Raw genomic sequence first — 18,372 nt, 5'->3', positions numbered from 1 at the left:
CAGCTTTGACTGACCTTGTGGCAAGGGTTCATAACCACTTGATGTTCTCTGTGCATGTGACCTTGGGTATCTAAGCACAACCTGGCACATGACACTTCTCCAGGGATACACACAACATGAGTGAACATGGAGACATTCAGGGAAAGGCACCTAGATATACCAGACCACTGCTGCTCCATTGCAAAGAGGTCTCTGCCTTCTTTCTCCACTTCGCTTGGGGATAATTAGCTCTATAATTACAGTACAGTTTTAGTATGATCTGGGATCCTAGCCAAGAATGCTGCCTGCTTTTATCTGCTAGTTTCCTGTAATATTAGAGGGGGAGAGAGAGGCTGGCGTCTTGACCAGAGATGTTGCTCTTTTAGCTTCACATGCCAACCATTCTGTCTCTTTTAACATGGTAACAAGGACCAAGATTGATCCTAGGACCTATGTAGGCAGAATCTCCATGAGAGGACTAAGTGGGCCTGGCTGCCCTGGTTAGACGGATGTGTAGTAGGTTAGAAGGAAAGTAGGCCAGCACACTTAGGGCTTTTACCTTTATCTTAAAAAAATTAATGAATTATTCTTCCTAACGTAAAATGTAAGACTAACGAAATTCAAATGTTTTAAAATGCAAATAGTATTAATTTATGAAGAGCTTGTAATCAAATAAGTACTTAAACAGGCAGAGTTGGATTTGGGGGAAAATGTGCAAACAGAAACACAATTTACCAATTTGCTATTTGCTCTTCCTCACTTTGAAAACTGGCCAGCATTCAGAGTTTTAGTTATAACACATGTATTTATATGTGAATGTGAATTACTATTCTGTAAATGCCTAAGTAAAATTAACATATGTACGGTTGTATGATTATACATTCTTAATGAGTATTTGGACACGTGAGAGTAGCACAAAAAATAGGGGCTCTAATGTGATTTTCCACGTCTGATCATAACATACTGGCCCCCTTTCTTTCACCTCAGTGGCTCCCTATTGTGTTCAGGAACAAACGCAAAATTCTGTTTAGCATTCAAAGCCTTTCATCACTTGGATTCTTCCTACCTTTCTAGTCTTCTTATGCCTTACTCCTCCATATAGTCTTTGATGTAGTAACACTGATCTCCTGGCTTTTCCACGAACAAGACACTCCATCTCTTAACTCTGGGCATTCTTTTGGCTGTTGCCCATTCCTGGAATACTCTTCCTCCTCTGCTCTGACCACTGACCTCCCTGGCTTCCTTTAAATCCCACTTTCTACAGGAAGCCTTCCCCAACCCCTCTTAATTCTACTCTATTCCCTCTGTTAATAATATCCTATTTACCCTGTATACAGCTTGCTTTGTATATATTGGTTTATATGTTATCTCTCTCATTAGAATACCTCTTTTTGTATTCTCAGTGCTTACTGCAATGCCTGGCACATAGTAGGCCTTTGGTTTTTTAATTGATTATCCATTGATTGAAATAAAGCTGGAAAGGTAGGTTAAAGTCAAGAGGACAGTAAGTGTCAGGCTGAGAAATTTGTATTTTATCCCAGAATCAATAGAGAGCCACCAATTTTTTTATATTATTGATACTTTTTCTCTTTATATCACCTTCATTTCCAGATATATCCCTTCTTGTTCTCATAATAATAATGATAATCATAATAGCTAGCACTTGTATAGCACTTTAAGGTTTTCAAAGCGTTCTACAAATATTTCGTTTCTTCTACCCAGTTTTATCCTCTCATAATATGCCTTACCTTGTAATGGAGAGTGAACAAGAAAGGAAAAATAAAAGACAGTTCAGCAAAAGTGACACATTAACTGTCTGACAGTATATGGAATGTTTCATACCCAGAGTTCCTACTTCTCCAGAGAGACAGACAGACAGACGGAGCTCTCACCACCGTTGTCCTGGATGGCACGTCTGCCATAGTTCACTATATCTAGGAGGTCTATACTTCATTTTACTCATTGGTCATCTTTCCACCTTGCCATTGCCCACTGAAATTCACACTCTGCCCCAACCCCTTTTCTAGTTCTGGAATCATAATCAAGTCAATACTGTCCTTGCTACTAGAAAAGGTATATTGATCTACTCCCCTATGGCTCCTTTTACTTTCTCTGTAGCTTTAAGACAAAAGAGCCTCTCCCTGGCTACTTGTCTTTTATATGATCATTAGAATACAAGCTCCTTGAGGATAGGAACTATCTTCCATTTTTTATTTGTATTGCCAAAATCCAGCATAGTGCTTGGTCCATAGTAGGTGTTACATACATTTTTACTCATTCATTCATTCATCCAATATTGATTTTTGTTTTTCTATTTACGTAATTGTAGTCATGTATATCATGACTGCATATATTATATGTATATGTACACATACATATATAATTTTTAGTATTTCATTTATGAGAGCCTCTTATTCTTCCTAAGCCAATTTTCCTTTTAAAGTCTTTAATCACGGCTTCATACTTACCTTTTTTTTGAATTTTTTGAAATCTGCTTCCCTTGTAGCCAGGGTACATTTTTTCATTCTTTTATGAATTTATTCCTCAACCATCTATTGCTGGAAATTGCCCATTCCCAATGTTATACTTCTTGCTTATGATTCTAGGAAGACATGGTCAAATTCTCTCAGATTCCTATCATTGCTTTTCCTAAACAATTCCTCTTTTTTATTCAGAATTAGGACAAAAGCTCTGAATCTCTTTTTCTACCTTTCAAGAGACAGAATTATCAAGAAGATAAGTCAAAATGATGCATTAGTTAATTAAGATGGTATTTTAACACTTATTCAATCAAGTGCCTTTGAAGAGTTTGGCCTTTGTTTCCTTGATTAAATTAGGAGTCCTTGATGACCTCCTTGCCTCAAGGGAAAGCCTAGTTTACATGGGTTTGAGTGACATGTTTGTGACCTGAGAGGCTTTTAGACCATGTGGGTTTAAGTCACATTTTTGTGACACTTTTAGTTCACGTGGGTGAGTTGCATGTGTGACTCACCTTTGACCCTGAAGAAGATATATAAACCCAGAGGTTGGCATTCTCCCTTGGGGGCTCTGAGCCACAGGAGGAGTGGCGCATGACTCTGGGCCAGCCGTTGCTACGAGCTCCCCGGCTCCTGATCTCAGATGTTGGTTTCTTGGTAATATGAATTGTATTTGGTCTGTTTATAACGTATCTTTGTAATTTGTTTGTATTTGCTCTGAAGTTTGGGGTACTGACTTTTTCCCCTGAACTAAGTGAATGATATTCGTATGTTGGATTGAAATAAGGTTGTTAACTCCTTAATGTTGCTTTCCTTAGTAAAGCAGATCAAAAGAACTTGTGCTGGCAGCATCCTTGTTGTTGGGCTTGTGCTGGTCTTTCACCCCCCACAGCAGCTGCCAGCCGAATTGTTGCAGCAGATGACCACGTTGTATTTTTTAATGGAATGAGTCTTCTAGTACATGTCTGTTTGTTTGACGTCCCCATCAGTACTGTGTCCTATGATACCAGTTTTATGCTTTCCAGCATTATCATTCATCATCTCCATCTGGCTTGGTGACAGGTAGCACACCTCCACAAAAATTTAGCTTTTCTCTTCCTTCATCCCGGTTTGTCCAAACAATCACCTCCATGGGTCTATCCTCAGATTCATAGGTTGCTTTTCTAAATGGATCTTCTATGCCTTTTTTATACAATGCTGTTGTGTTGCCCTTTTCTCTCAGTCCTGTGCCTTTTGAATTAAGCATAGTCTTCAATTGTTGTAGTTCAGTAATAATAAATTCTAGTCTCATTCAATTTCATTGTTTCCAATAAAGTCATATTCATATTCTTGTGTTTAAAATCTCAAGGCATTTTTATTATATTTACATTTTTCTACTTCCACACAAAGCAAAAATAATCTAAACCCAAACCCCAAACAAATGAAGCTTTTTAAAAGCACAGACAGTCAGGATAAACTTTTGTCAGGTAAAGCAGAATTGTGACGTTGTCATCTTTTCACCTTCTTTTATGCCCAGTCTGCCAACTTTGCCTTGCATTCGGGATTGAAAAGAGAAATATCTCCACCTTCGGAGAAGCGCTTCTCCAGGGAATCTTGTCTTTCACATTGTTTTAGTTGCCCTCTTTTGATCTTCTTTTTCCAGATTTATAAAGCTGCAAAATTGAAATGACACAATGACAAATAAAAAGGAAATTGTATTTCACCTGTCTTGCCTTAGGGTGCTGTTCATGATATGTGTCCTTTCCCCCTCTCTCTAGGGATGGTATCTTCAGAGCATTTCTCTGCTTGCCAAGGCTTGATGGAATGAAAGAATACATACCATAACTGATGCAACCATTCACAAGTGCATTTTTCTGTTCAGTGGAGAAGCGGGGCAGAAGAACAGGATTATCTGTGACTTTTTCACTTTTACTATTCTTTTGTTTCCTATCTCCCCCAGGGCCTTTAAAATAGAGAGGCAAAGTGTACAGGGATCTATCTGGTCTTAAAGTCAGGAAGACCTGGGTTCAAGTCGTGACACACAGGGTTATGTAACCCTGGACGAGTCACTTACATTAGTGCTCTGGGCAAATCTTTCAGGGAAAGAAAGGGAAGGGAATAAGCATTTATATAACATCTACTATGTGCCAGACACTGTGCTAAGCACTTTACAATTATGATCTCATCTGATCCTCACAACAACCCTTGGAGGTAGGGGCAATTATTATTTTCATTTTAGAGAAACTGGGGCAAACAGAAGTTAAGTGATTTGTTCAGAGTCACACAATTAATCAGTGTCTAAGGCAGATTTTGAACTCAGGTCTTTCTGCTTCCAGGCCCAGCACTTTTTCCACTATCTTACCTCTAAGGCTATAAGTTACAAAGTAGTTACTGATCTGTGTTGGTTGAGAGAGTTTCTTCATTGGGAGTCTTTTACACAAATTAAATCATAGATCTAGTTAAAAAAAAAACTCAGAAAAAGAAAAGTCTATGTAGAAAGGATTATAATGCAAATAGGGAGCCCTGATGCCTTTCCCCTATCAATCAAGTTGCCCAAAACCACACCTTTCTTTTTTTAAAAAAAATTTATTTATTTTTAACATTTAAAACAAATTCTGAATTCTCTCCCTCCTTCCCACCTCTCCATCACCCATTGAAAACGTAATAAGAGTGACATCAATTTTATATGTGAAATTGTGAAAAACATATTTACATATGTTTATATATTAATATATTATATATTAAAACACATACACACACACAAGAAAAATTTTTAAAAATATACTTTGATCTGCATTCAGACTCCATCAGTTTTTTCTCTGGAGATGGACAGCATTTTTATCATAACTCCTATGGAACTGTCTTGGATCATTGTATTGATCAGAATAGCACAATCGATCATTGTACAGTTTTGCTGTTATTCTCTCCTGGTATATATTCTCCTGGTTCTTGCCTAAGTTCATATAAGTCTTCCTGTGTTTTTCTGAAATCATCCTGTTCATCATTTCTTATAGCACAATAGTATTTCATCACAATCACACTTCACAACTTGTTCAGCCATTCCCCAATTGATGGGCATCCCCTCAATTTACAATTCTTTGCCACCACAAAAAGAACTGCTATAAGCTACAGATCTAGTAGTGGTATTACTAGGTCAAAAGTTATGCGCAGTTTTGATAGCCCTTTGGGCATAGTTCCAAATTGTTCTCCAGAATGGTTGGGAGTTTACAACTCCACCAACAATGCATCAGTGTTTCAATTTTTCCACATCCCCTCCAGCATTTGTCATTTTCCTTTTTTGTCATGTTAGCCAATCTGATAGGTATGAGATGGTACCTCAGAGTTGTTTTAATTTGCATTTTTCTAATCAACAGTGATTTAGACCATTTTTCCATATGACTAAAGATAGCTTTTATTTCTTCTTCTGAAAACTGCCTGTTCATATCCTGTGACCATTTGTCAATTGGGGAATGACTCACATTCTTATAAATTTGACTAATTTTTCTTTATAACTGAGATGAGGCATGTATCAGAGAAATTTGCTTTCCCCAGTTTCCTGCTTTCCTTCTAGTCTTGGCCACATTGCAAACCACACCTTCTTGGAACTATGCTAAAACCCTGTCAGTTTCAGAACAATATTTTGTCAAGTGCTTTTTAATCAGCTGAAGGTAAAGCTATGTGCAAACATACTTCTCCAGCTCTGCCCCATTCCTCCAACTCTCTCCTTCACCTTTATCCTTGAATTATAACTCTCTATGTTTCATACTGAAAAATATTGGACCAGAAGTCAGGTTGCACAAACAATAAAGAATTAGATATAGCAAATAATGGCAGTTCACATTTATGTAGCCCTTCATGGTTACAAAATACTTTGCATAATTATTTTATTAGATCATAAACTCCCTGAGGGCGGGGACTGTCTTTTGCCTTTTTTTTTTTGTATTTCCAGTGCTTAACACATTGCCTGGCACTTAATAATAAATGTTTTTTGCTTAATAAATCTTTATTGACTGATTATCAGATTCTCCCAACCACCTACGTTATATACAGCACTAATATCCTCTTCTCCCAGCAAGTCCAAGCCAGCATGGGGTTGGGACAATCAAATGAGATAATTATGTGAAGTACTTTATAACTCTATAAACGTGAACCACATTTCAAACGTATAAGATGCAATGCCTCATCATAGCACCGAACACATATTCATTGCTGATTTGTAACTTCTCGCCATCTGGAACAAAGGCAAGAAGGAATCTGCACATCGAAACTTGTTGAGACATTCCTACTTCCTCAGCTAAAAATCAACTTTAGCTTAAAAGTTGAAAAGTATTGGCAAGTGTGTAGCAATACCCAAATTTCTAGTCTTATTCATGTTACATATGCTTGAAATTTAGTTGTTTCATGTTTTACCCAGTATCACGTTGGAACCATGATGAACCATGAAATGGCATTTTTTTTCTTCTTTTTCATAGTTCCTAACATAATTAAAAATTAATTCAAAATGTTCCAAACTCTTTGCTAATCTCTTTCCTGTACACTTCCCCACCTCCACCCCCTTAGAATACTGGCAATCATGTTCATAAATTTTTTTTTTCCTGGAAGGGGTGAGTAATACTAATTAGAAATTTTTATACATTTGCAAATAATGTTAAAGGACTGTTCCAAGGTTACACAAACAGAAATAGAGCCAAGAATTAGAAAAAAGGGGTTATTGTATAAGGTTAAAATATCAGGTCTTGTCATTTCAAGGCCACTGAACTTTTTGCCATACAATGAAAGCAGGGTAGAAGGAAGGACACTTAATCAACTTTAGCATTTTCTCTTTAATAATATACCATGGAACATTCAAACAGCTATCAGCTTTAACAGGATCAAGTGTTCTGTTCATTCACATATTACATGTGAATGACTTTCCTTCAAGTGAGGGATCCTTTATAAGAAACTGATTACAGCCACTTTGTTAAATGAATCCTTTTCAGAGTCAGGAGGAGTAGAGAAAAACCAGCTAGAAACAACAATTGTCAACAGGTACTAGAATTGAAAAGAATAAGAAATTGTTAAAAATGATTTCAAGGGGGAAAAAGGACCACGAAACTGAACATTGTGTAAAGTAATAATGGTCAAACTTGATCCCAGAGAAGAGATGAGTAAGCGATTTTTAATTTTTGCAGAGGTGAGGGACTGTGATATGGAGCATTGCCTCTACTGTCAGATTAAGCTGATGAGTGGGTAAGTTTTGTTGAAGTGCTTTTTACTTTTCTTTTTATTATTTGTTAAAAACAGCTAGGTGGCAAAGTAGATAAGAGTGCTGGGCCTGGAGTCAGGAAATCTGGCCTCAATTACTTATTAGCTGTATCAAGTTATCCAATCCTGTTTGCCTCAGTTTCCTCATCTGTAAAATGAGCTGGAGAAGGAAATGGCAAATCACTCTAGTATCTTTGCCAAGAAAACCCCCAAAAGAATCAGACACAACTGAAAAAAATGACTAAAGAACAGCAAAACAATTTGTTACAAGGGATGGCTCACTGAGAAGTGAGGAGAGAAGGATCTATTGAGAAATGAAGGGGATGTAAAAATAGAAGATAAAAATAAAATTTCCCAAATTCAGGCTATAGCTGTATCATCATAGCAACAAAAGTGATTACAGCATTGAATGCGTATGACAAACTCGAGACAGTTTGATTTTGCGGTGGGAATCAAGGTGTTCTGCCATGAGCCAGTTAGCATATATAATGAACATTTGGAAGACTGTTATTTTAAAAAATTCCTATCCTTGTTTCTAATCAATTACTTTTACAATATGTTCAAAACAGCACCAGAAAACCTAGATTGAGTCTGTTGGGGTACCTCTGATTATTTTCTCAAAGCATATGTTTTCTTTGATTTATATGATACCAAAAAGTAGAAGATATGCCCGAGAAGAACCTAGTCAAGGTTAACACCTTGTTAGCCAGGCAAATAAATTTAAAAGATAAAGACTTCATTCTGCCTTTGATGACATCTAGCTATACAAAATGGGCAACTGGGTGCTCCAGCGGACAGAGTGCTGGGCCCGGAGTCAGAAAGACTCATCTTTCTAAGTTCACATCTGACTTCTGACATTTATGAGCTGTCTGAGCTAGTCACTTAACCCCGTTTGCTATAAGGTTCCTTCTAGTTCTAACTTTCTGTGATTCTAAGTGGCAAGGTAGTGCAATGGCAAACAGGACAGTGAATTAGCTAGCAGAGTTTGAAAAGTTCTGCAGACATGGTACAAATAGGTCAGGGACTGATTTGGAGGTTTGGTTTTCTGTCATGCTCAGGAAATATTGTGTGGTGCATAATTTGCAAACAAATCTGAAATTGGCTATACACTGTGCACATAATAACCCTCATAAAAGAGAACCTCATGCGTTTCCTCTTATTCAGGGTTTTAATTCCATTAACATTTGCTCTGAGGTTTGCATAATGCTTGCTTATTTATTTGATTAGAATTCATGCAAAAGGTATAGAACAGAGTAATTACCCTCTAGGGGCAGCCTTGGGTGCCTGGCAATATTTTTCTTACACCTGCTTGCATAAATTTAAATGTCCATGGTCATAGTGCCTCAGGGACAGCCCTCATAGTGCTAGCCTGTGAGAGTAATTAGAGGATCAGTGCTAATGTTTAATGTATGCCACCCTCATCAAAGCATCTTTCTGTTTGCTTTCATTCTTTCCAATGGCAGTGGCCCTATTCTTATCAATGGAACACAGAAGATTGATTGTCATAAATCCATCTGTAAGATGCAATTTAAAAATGATCGAACCATAATAACTAACACAGAAATAGGGAATCATCAACTTGTAACAAATAAAAACCACTGCTTGGCACAGGGGACCTGGGAGATTCTGCCATCTCTTCTCTAAGGCGCCCTTCTGCTTGGACTCCTGAATGTGCTTGGGTTTAGTACTGGAGGGAGGCTGATCACCTAGAACAAGGGTCTGGCTTCTCTTCCTCTCACCTGTTGGCTCACTACACCCTTACTGTGGTGCCAAGGAGAAAATTACTTATAGCTGAGTTTAGGCTTATGTCTAGTATCTCCTTAGAGTAGGGAATAGAAAGCTACTCAATGTACAATGTATATCAGATATGGGACATGCATTTATTTCCTTCACATAAAAGAAAAAAAAAGGCTTTCACCAGCACACATTAACACAAAGAGTTAAAACAAGATTTTGTAACTTATAATTACTCTGTGCACATTGACAGAAACTTAAACAACCATCAGTAATATCTACTGGTATACTCTACTGGGAGGACATAAACACCAAAGCATGAAACAGTGGGACCGTTGAATCTGCATCGCTAAATTTCTCCTTTATTTCCAAACAGCTTCCTCTCAGTTCGATTTTTCTGGCAAGCCAGCTGGGGGTTGAACTCCTTCTTCTGTTGGTCATATTTTCTTTAAATCAGTAACTCCCACTGGAGCCAATTTGCTCTGACCAAAGCACTCATGATTTCAATCAACAAGCATTTACTATTTCCTCTAAGATATCCAGCTCAGGATTGCTATTTGGTCACATGTACACAGGAAAGGAGGGAAAAGCAGAAGGGCCTATGCTTGGCTCTTGTAGTCAAATGCCTTCTCTAGGTGCACATGGTTATAATTCACTGTTTCTCCCTGGGTGAGGGAAAGGCACCAGTCATCTCCCTTAATTTCTCTAGGAATAGACTCAAATAGACCTGACAGAAAAGGCAGATCAGAAGAGAAGAGAAAGACAACTATGTCACACTCTCTTTTGAAGATTCACTGAATCATTGGCTCTTTCTGCTCAAAAGTCAAGAAATGGGATTCCTTCATCCTCAGCCCAAATCCTTCAGTTTCTACTGGGCCCCAGGGGCCATTACAAACTCAAAACTATCTCATCCCTGGATGGTGAAAAAGTCGGATATGGCTCTCTCTGGAGATAAAGGCGTGACTGAGATCTATACCATACCTTCCTTATTACCTCTCCTTTGAGAAGCTTCCAGATCATCCCAGATGTGGTATACAGGCAGGAGGAAGACATAACTGTAAGAAGGGTTTCTACTATCAGTTTCTGATCTTACCTCTGAGGTGCCCTAAAAACACTCAGGCTCCCAAGATATTTATTATAAGGCAGGCTTTATCTTACTGTGCAGAGAAGGGCAAACAAAAATTGCTGTTACCAGAGCCTAGAGTCAATGTCAGAACAAAGACCTTATCTATCATTATCAATAATAGCACTTACACTTTGCAGCCAAAGGTGTAGAAGCTCTACAGTCAGTTAAAACAAGCCCTGGAGTTGACTGTGGCTCAGACCATGTGCTTCTTATTGCAAAATTCAGGCTTAAACTGAAGAAAGTAAGGCGAGCTGTCAGACTGTAAAAATACGACCTAAATAACATCCTTTATGAACATGAAGTAGAAGCAATAAGGAGATTTAAGGGATCATATCTGGTAGATAGAGTACCTGAAGAGCTATGGACGTATGTTTGCAATATATAGGAGGCAGCCACAAAAAACGTTCCAAAGGAAAAGAAGAGTGAGAAAGCAAAATGGCTGCCTGATGAGGCTTTACAAAAAGCTGAGGAAAGAAGGAAAGCAAAAGGGAAAGGAGAAAGGGAAGGCTATACCCAACTGAATCAGAATTCCAGAGAATAGCAAGGAAAGATAAAAAGGTTTTCTTAAATGAGCAATGCAAAGGAATAGAAGAAAACAATAAAGTCGGAAAAATGAGATCTCTTCAAGAAAATCAGAGATGTCAAGGGAATGTTTCGTGCAAAAAATGGGCGTGATAAAAGAGAAAAATGTTAAGGACTTAAGCAGAAGAGAATAAGAAGAGGTGACAAGAAAACACAAAAGAACTATAAAGAAAGATCTTAACAACTCTAATAACCACAACGATGTGCTTACGGATCTAAAGCCGGACATCCTGAAGAATGAAGTCAGGTGGACCCTAGGAAGCACTGCTAACACTAAGGCTAGTGGAAATGATGGAATTACAGCTGAGCTATTTAAAATCTTAAAAGATAATGCTATTGAAGTGCTGTACTCAATGTCCCAGCAAATTTGGAAAACTCAACAGTGGCCACTGGACTGGAAAAGTTCAGCTTATGTCCCAATCCTAAAGAAGGACAGTGCCGAGGAATGCTCAAATTACTGAACCATAGTGCTCATTTCACATGCCAGCAAGGTTATGCTTGAGATTCCGCAAGCCCGACTTCAGCAATGGGTGAACTGAGAAATACCGGAAGAGCAGGCTGGTATTCAAAGAGGAAGAGGAACTAGAAACCAAATTGCCAACATTTGCTGGGTTATGAGAAAGCAAGGGAGCTCCAAAAAAACCCCATTTGGTTCTGCTTCATTGATTACACCAAAGCCTTCGATGGATCACAACAAAATGTGGCAAGTCCTCGAAGAGATGAGAGTACCAGATCATCTTACTTGTCTCTTGAGGAACCTGTACATAGGCCAAGATAGAACTGGACATGGAACAGCTGGTTGGTTTAAGATCTGAAAAGGAGTATGACAAGGCTGTACACTGTCACCTTATTTATTTAATTTATACACAGAGTATATCATGTGAAATGCCGGGCTAAATGAATCAAAAGCTGGAACTAAGGTTGCTGAGAGCACTATCAACAATCGCAGATATGTATGTGATATACATGTATCACATATATGTATATGATATGATATATATCAGCTATGATGGCAAAAAGTGAAAAGGAGTAAGAAGCCTCTTGATGTGGGTAAAAGGGAAGAGTGTAAAACCTGGCTTGAAGCTTAACATAAAAACAACAACTAAGATCTTGGCAATTGGTCCTGTCACTTCCTGGCAAATAGAGGGGAGAAGAAATGGAAGCAGTGTCAGACTATACTCTTGGGCACAAAGATCACTGCAAACAGAAATTACAGTGATGAAATTAAAAGATACTCCTTGGAAGTAAGCTATGGCAAATCTGACAGCATCACCTTGCCAACAACAACAACCACAAAGGTCTGTGTAGTCAAAGCTATGGTTTTTCCGGTAGCAATGTACGGCTCTGAGAGTTGGATTATAAGGAAAGCTGAGCGTGTCAGAATCAACTCTTTTGAATTATGTATGGTACTGAGACTCCTTTGGACAGCAAGGAGATCAAATCAGTCAATCCTTAAATTAATTCAGGCTATTCACTGGAAAGTCTAATACTGAAGCTGAAACGGAAATACTTTGGCCACATAATGAGGAGATGGGTCTCATTGGAAAAGACCCTGATGTTGGGAAAGATTGAAGCCAAAAGGAAAAGGGGTCATCGAGGATGAGATGGAAACAATGAACATGAGCCTGGACAGAATTTGAGAGATAGTAGAGGATAGGAGGGCCTGGCATGCTATGGGGCATGGCGTCAAAAAGAGTCGGGCACAACTGAAAAACAGCAACGAAGGGGAAATATCATCAAAGGCTCCTCCTAGGCACATGTTCTATATAGAGTATTCTTTCTGTGTTATAATTTCTTAATATTATATAAACAAATAGCTATGTTCTTTAATAAACCAAACAGAGCTGCACCAATGGATTCATTCAGTTCTGCTGATGATGATTGGACCACCAGGAATTGAATGACAAAAATCAGGATTAATCACCCTGATAACAGCTAGCTAGCATTTCTTTTAGCCTTTGAGGTTTGCAAAGAACTTCACATATGTTATTTCATTTGATTGTCTGCCTTTTACGGATGAGAAAGCCAAAGCTGAAAGATATTAGGTTTCTCACCCAAGTTTACACACCTAGTCAGTGTCTGCAGCAGGACTACAAACTCAGACCTTCCTGACTCACAGCCAGCATTCTATCCATTTTACCACCTAGCTAGATCTCAACAGGCAATAAATATTGACTATTTCTAATAAGATAAAGTTTAGTGTTGACCGAGGTCCTGCACTTAAATTTTAAAAAATCTCTTGCAGAAATACAAGATAAGGAGACTTTCACCAAGATGGCTGAAGGAACTTGTGTTTATGCTCAGCCCTTCTTCAAAACTAAAAAAAGGTGAGAAATGCACCAAATAATTTAAAAGAATAACAACAACTAAAAGAAAAGAAAGGGGGAAAAACTTCATGGAGAAATACTCATGGCAGGACCATTAAAAAGGATTAGAAAATAGGCAAGAAAAAATGCCTAACAAAATGAAGAAATACCATGAGTCTTTAATAGAGAAGTGGTCAAAATACATGAAGAGTTTTCAGAGGGGAAAATGCAAATGACCACCAATATATGAAAAATGCTCTAAGTCACTAATAATAAGAGAGGTTTCACTTACATCCATCAATTTGACAAAGATGATAAAAATGGGAAATAGCTAATGTCAAAAGACTGCGGGAAGACAGGCACACCAATTACTATTGGTGAAGCTGTGGATTGATCTAACCTAGGTGGAAAATAATTTGGAATAACATGAGAAAAGTGATTAAGTCATTCATTCCCACTGATCCAGAGAGCTCAGAGAGAAAGTTCCCATGTATACCAAAATATTCAGACTAGCACTTTTGTTGTATCAAAAAACTAAGGGGGAAAAGCTGGTACCTATTGATTAGGGAATGAATGAACAAGTTGTTGTTTATGAATGCATTCCAACATTATTGTGCAATAAGAAAGGACAAATAGCAAAAATTCAGAGAAATTTAGGGAGACTGACATAAAAATGTAGACTAAAGTAAGCAGAATGAAGAAAACGTGCACAATGACTACAAACACTAAAAGACATCAAAACCCGATATGGAACCTCATGACACTTCTCTACCCTGGGCTCCAAAGTTAGTTAACATGGGTTCAAGGTATTTTGTGGGTCAGAATACATGCAAATATGTCTCACAAATTACAACCAATATGTTTTACTTTTTTGCCAGTCAGTTGTATGACACACACAGCTGATAACAGAGGCATTTTAATTAAAGAGCAAGACAGTTGTTGTATTAGTTGGGACTTAAGATGCAACAATTGTTCCTCTTTCTCCTCGGCTCTATTGCCACTGCTTTTCAGATCACAGGTGGCGGGGCAAGGGTTCGTGGAAATCATGGGAATTGTGAAGGGTCTATGGATCAGCAGTGGGTAGTGGGGCTGGTGATGAATTGTAAACCTGTCTACATTCGACAAGCAACATAAACTTCCTAGTGATCAAGAGGATGAGCTATAATGCCATCCATTTTGCTGCTGTGCCCTCTGAATCACCAGTCATTGCCATCAGCACTGAAGCTAAAACCTCCTAAATGTGTTGTCTCCCCTATTAGAAGGTATCCTCATTGAGAGAGAGTTTTTTAAAATTTCTATTTGTGTTCCATGTTTAGCACATAGTAACATTCAATACATACTTTTTTATTCATTCACATAAATAAAGTAATAATATAGCATTTCTTCCATTACCTTGAGTTTTCTCCTGCATAGATACATACAAATTCATTGAGCAGAATGAACCCTAGTAGGAAATATTTGGAGCATCCACATATGAGGAACATGTGGCTAGGTACCAGCGACACACAAGGAACATGTGTGAAAAGAGCACATATACATGGAAGGGCAAATTAGTACTTCAATACTTCAAAATTTCTAGAATCTTTTCCTGATGATCAAAATGCTGCTGTCTACTGGACATGCTGCCTCTCAGGTGTTCCTCTCTGTTGCTTCCCATGATTCTCACCACAAGCCTCAGTTTCTTCATCTGTAAAATGAAAGGGGTCAGACTAGATGGTGCAATGGCTAGAGAACTAAGCTTGGAATCAGGAAGACTTCATGAGTTCAAATCCAGCCTTAGATACTTACGAGCTGTGTGACCCTTAATCATGTTTTCCTCAGTTCCTCATCTGTAAAACGAACTGGAAAAGGAAATGGCAAACCAATCCATTATCTTTGTCGGGGGGGGACACCAAATGGGGTCCCAAAGGGTTGGACACAACTGAAATGATTCAACAGCAACAACAAGAGACTCGATGATGTCTATAGTTCATTTCAGCCTTAAATTTATGACCTCATTCTCACCCCCTGATGTCTTTCTGACCCCTCTACAAATGCAGTGACCAATCTTGAATCTAGATGACCTAAGATAAAACATTTTTCTTTTATTTTAGAGGAAGACTAGGTTTTCATTTTGGTGGTGATGTGGAATGAGGCATGGGCTTTGAGACATGTCAGTAAGCTAGTTTGATTTGATCAACTGTATTTTTTAACAAGAAAAAGGTTCTTTTGGGGAGGGTGGTATTGGAAAATGATTACACTGGTAAAAAATCAGTAAAAATATATAATATGTTTTTTTCAATATTTTGAAAAACCAGGCAAACTTTCCAGAAGAAAATTAATTCTGCAATACCTATGATTAGAAACTCTAAAGGAGACCATAATAGCAACAGGAATCCTCAGAGTTGTTGGAAAGACTAATTAAGGAATTGAAAGAAGAGATCTCTTACCTCTCAGTGAAGAGAAGCTGAGAAAACAACATAATAGTGCACACTCTGAAAAACAAAAAGGAGGAGACAGAACTAAAAAAAAACTGCAATAAATCATTATCAAATAAAGTCAAAATACAGCAAAATTCAAGACTACATGCAATCTCTACAAATAACAATACAGCACCAGAAAACTTGAGTTCAAATCTAGCCTCAGATACCTACTAGCAGTGTGACCCTGGGCAAGTCATTTCATCCTGTTTGCCTCAGTTTCCTCATCTGTAAAATGAGCTGGAGAAGGAAATGGCAAACGACTCCAGTATCTTTGCCAAGAAAACCCCAAATGGTCTCACAAAGAGTTGGAATGCTGAAAATGACTAAACATTTTTATTGTGCTTTAAAGGGTGCTTTATACTTTTTGTACATACATGATCTCATTTGATCCACAACACTGTGAGGTAGGTACTATTAATATCCTCACTTTACGGGTGAGGAAACTGAAGCTGAGAGAGGTTAAATGACTTGATAAGAGTCACACAGTCAGTGTCTGGTTCATGATTCAAAAAGGTCTTTCTGACTCTTAAGTCCAAAACTGTAGCTACTGTACCACCTAGTTGTCTCACATCTCACCAGAGGTCAGAACAATCCCAAACCACAAATGTCTTCCTGGACAGGTTCATGGAGTCCTTTACCTTCTGCTTCTTAGCTGACACTTAAGGACAAGGCCAAGGACTAAAGTTTAGTCACTAAACCTATGATTTCATTAGCATAGGAAATGCCCCAGATGAGATAATTCACTACCAATGGAGGTCAGCCCCTTCTTTGCAACCTATAGTCGTAGAGAGTAGTCTAACTCAGAGGCTAAAGGTCACAGCCAGTATCTGAGAGGTGGAATTTGAACCCATAGCTAACACTCTAGTCATTGTTCTACCTAGATGTTTACAAACAAAAATAAACGACCTTGGATTTAGCTTGAAGGATAGTTATGAGTCTCCCAGAAAAAAACACACTAAAACAAAAGCTAAAATACCATGTTTCAGTAAATCACAAAAGCAAATTGCCCAGAAATATTGGAACAGGAAAGCAAAGGGACTGGATTATTACAAGCAAAGCAAACTACAGATAGTTCTGATGTCCTTCTTTTCAAAAAGAAATAGCATAACAAGATTTTAGGGGAGGGAATATAACCTTAATGATGATAACTCCGGGAAATGACTGGAGAAAAAAGGGGTTTATCGATATAATAGAATACCACTGTGACATCAGAAACACGAAAAACAAATAATTCAGAGAAACTTGGGAAGATGTGTGAACTAATGCAAATAGAGAACACAGGTCTATGAAAATACACATACTGACTATGATAGTGTGCATTAAGACAACAGAATTCAATTCAATTCATAAAGAATTTGTTGGATAAGCATCTCGCTAGTAGCTAGGGATAAAAAAAACAAAGTGAAAAATAGCCTTTGCTCTTAAGGAGCTTATGTTTCACTGGGGGAAAACAATATATACAGAGACAATCAAATGCAATGATCATTTCCAGATGACTGATGTTAAAATATGCTACCTTTTGTTTGTCTGTTTTTTCATGAGAGAGAGTACAGTGTAAGGAGGATTCTTGAGAAGTGATTATGTTGTAAAATACAAAATGCATTAATACAACATTACGATAACCTGTAAATGTTAATGAGATGAACAGATCTATAGCATAGACAAGGTTGGGCAAATGGATTAGAAAGGAAAACCTAACAATTTGTTATATACAAGACATGCACTTAAAAGAGAAAGAGTCACAGAAAGTTAAAATGAGGGATTGGAATGAAATTTATTATGTCTCAGCTGAATTTAAAGAGAGCAGCAGTTGCAATCATGACCTTGGAGAAGGCAACATTAAAAATAGAGATGGGCAAGAGAGATAAACAAGGAGACTACATTATGTTTAAAAGGCACTATAGATGATTAAACAAAATCAATATTAGGTATGTAAACACCAAGTATCTAAGTACTTAAAGGGAAAATTATCTATATTGAAAAAAGATGTACATAGGAAAACAGCACTTTGTAGGTTACTTCAAAATGCCTCTTTGAGAGAGTGAAATCTAGCAGAAAGATAAATGAGAAAGAAATTTAGGAAATAAGCAGAGTGTTAGAAAAACTAGGTATAACACAACTTTGGTGTTTTTAAATTTTTTTTACATTTTATTTTATCTTTTCCATATTAACCCCATTTTCACATTAGTCTTGTTGTAAAGAAGAATTATAACCAATGGAATGAACCACAAGAAAGAAGAAACAAAAGAAAACAAAATAAAAAAGAGAGGAAATAGTATGCTTCAATCTGCACTCAGACTGCATACTTCTTTTTTCTGGATGTGGACACCATTTTCTATCATGATTCTTTTGGAGTTGTCTTAGAACCTGGCACTGCTGAGAAGAGCCACGTCTATCAAAGTTAGTCATCACACAATGTGGCTATTAACTGTGTACACTGTTCTCCTGGTTCTGCTCCCCTCACTAAGCATCAGTTCATATGA

Source organism: Trichosurus vulpecula, chromosome 1 (genome assembly GCF_011100635.1).
Source record: "Trichosurus vulpecula isolate mTriVul1 chromosome 1, mTriVul1.pri, whole genome shotgun sequence".
Lineage (NCBI taxonomy): Eukaryota > Metazoa > Chordata > Mammalia > Diprotodontia > Phalangeridae > Trichosurus > Trichosurus vulpecula.
Note: the sequence above shows the minus strand (reverse complement) of the source record.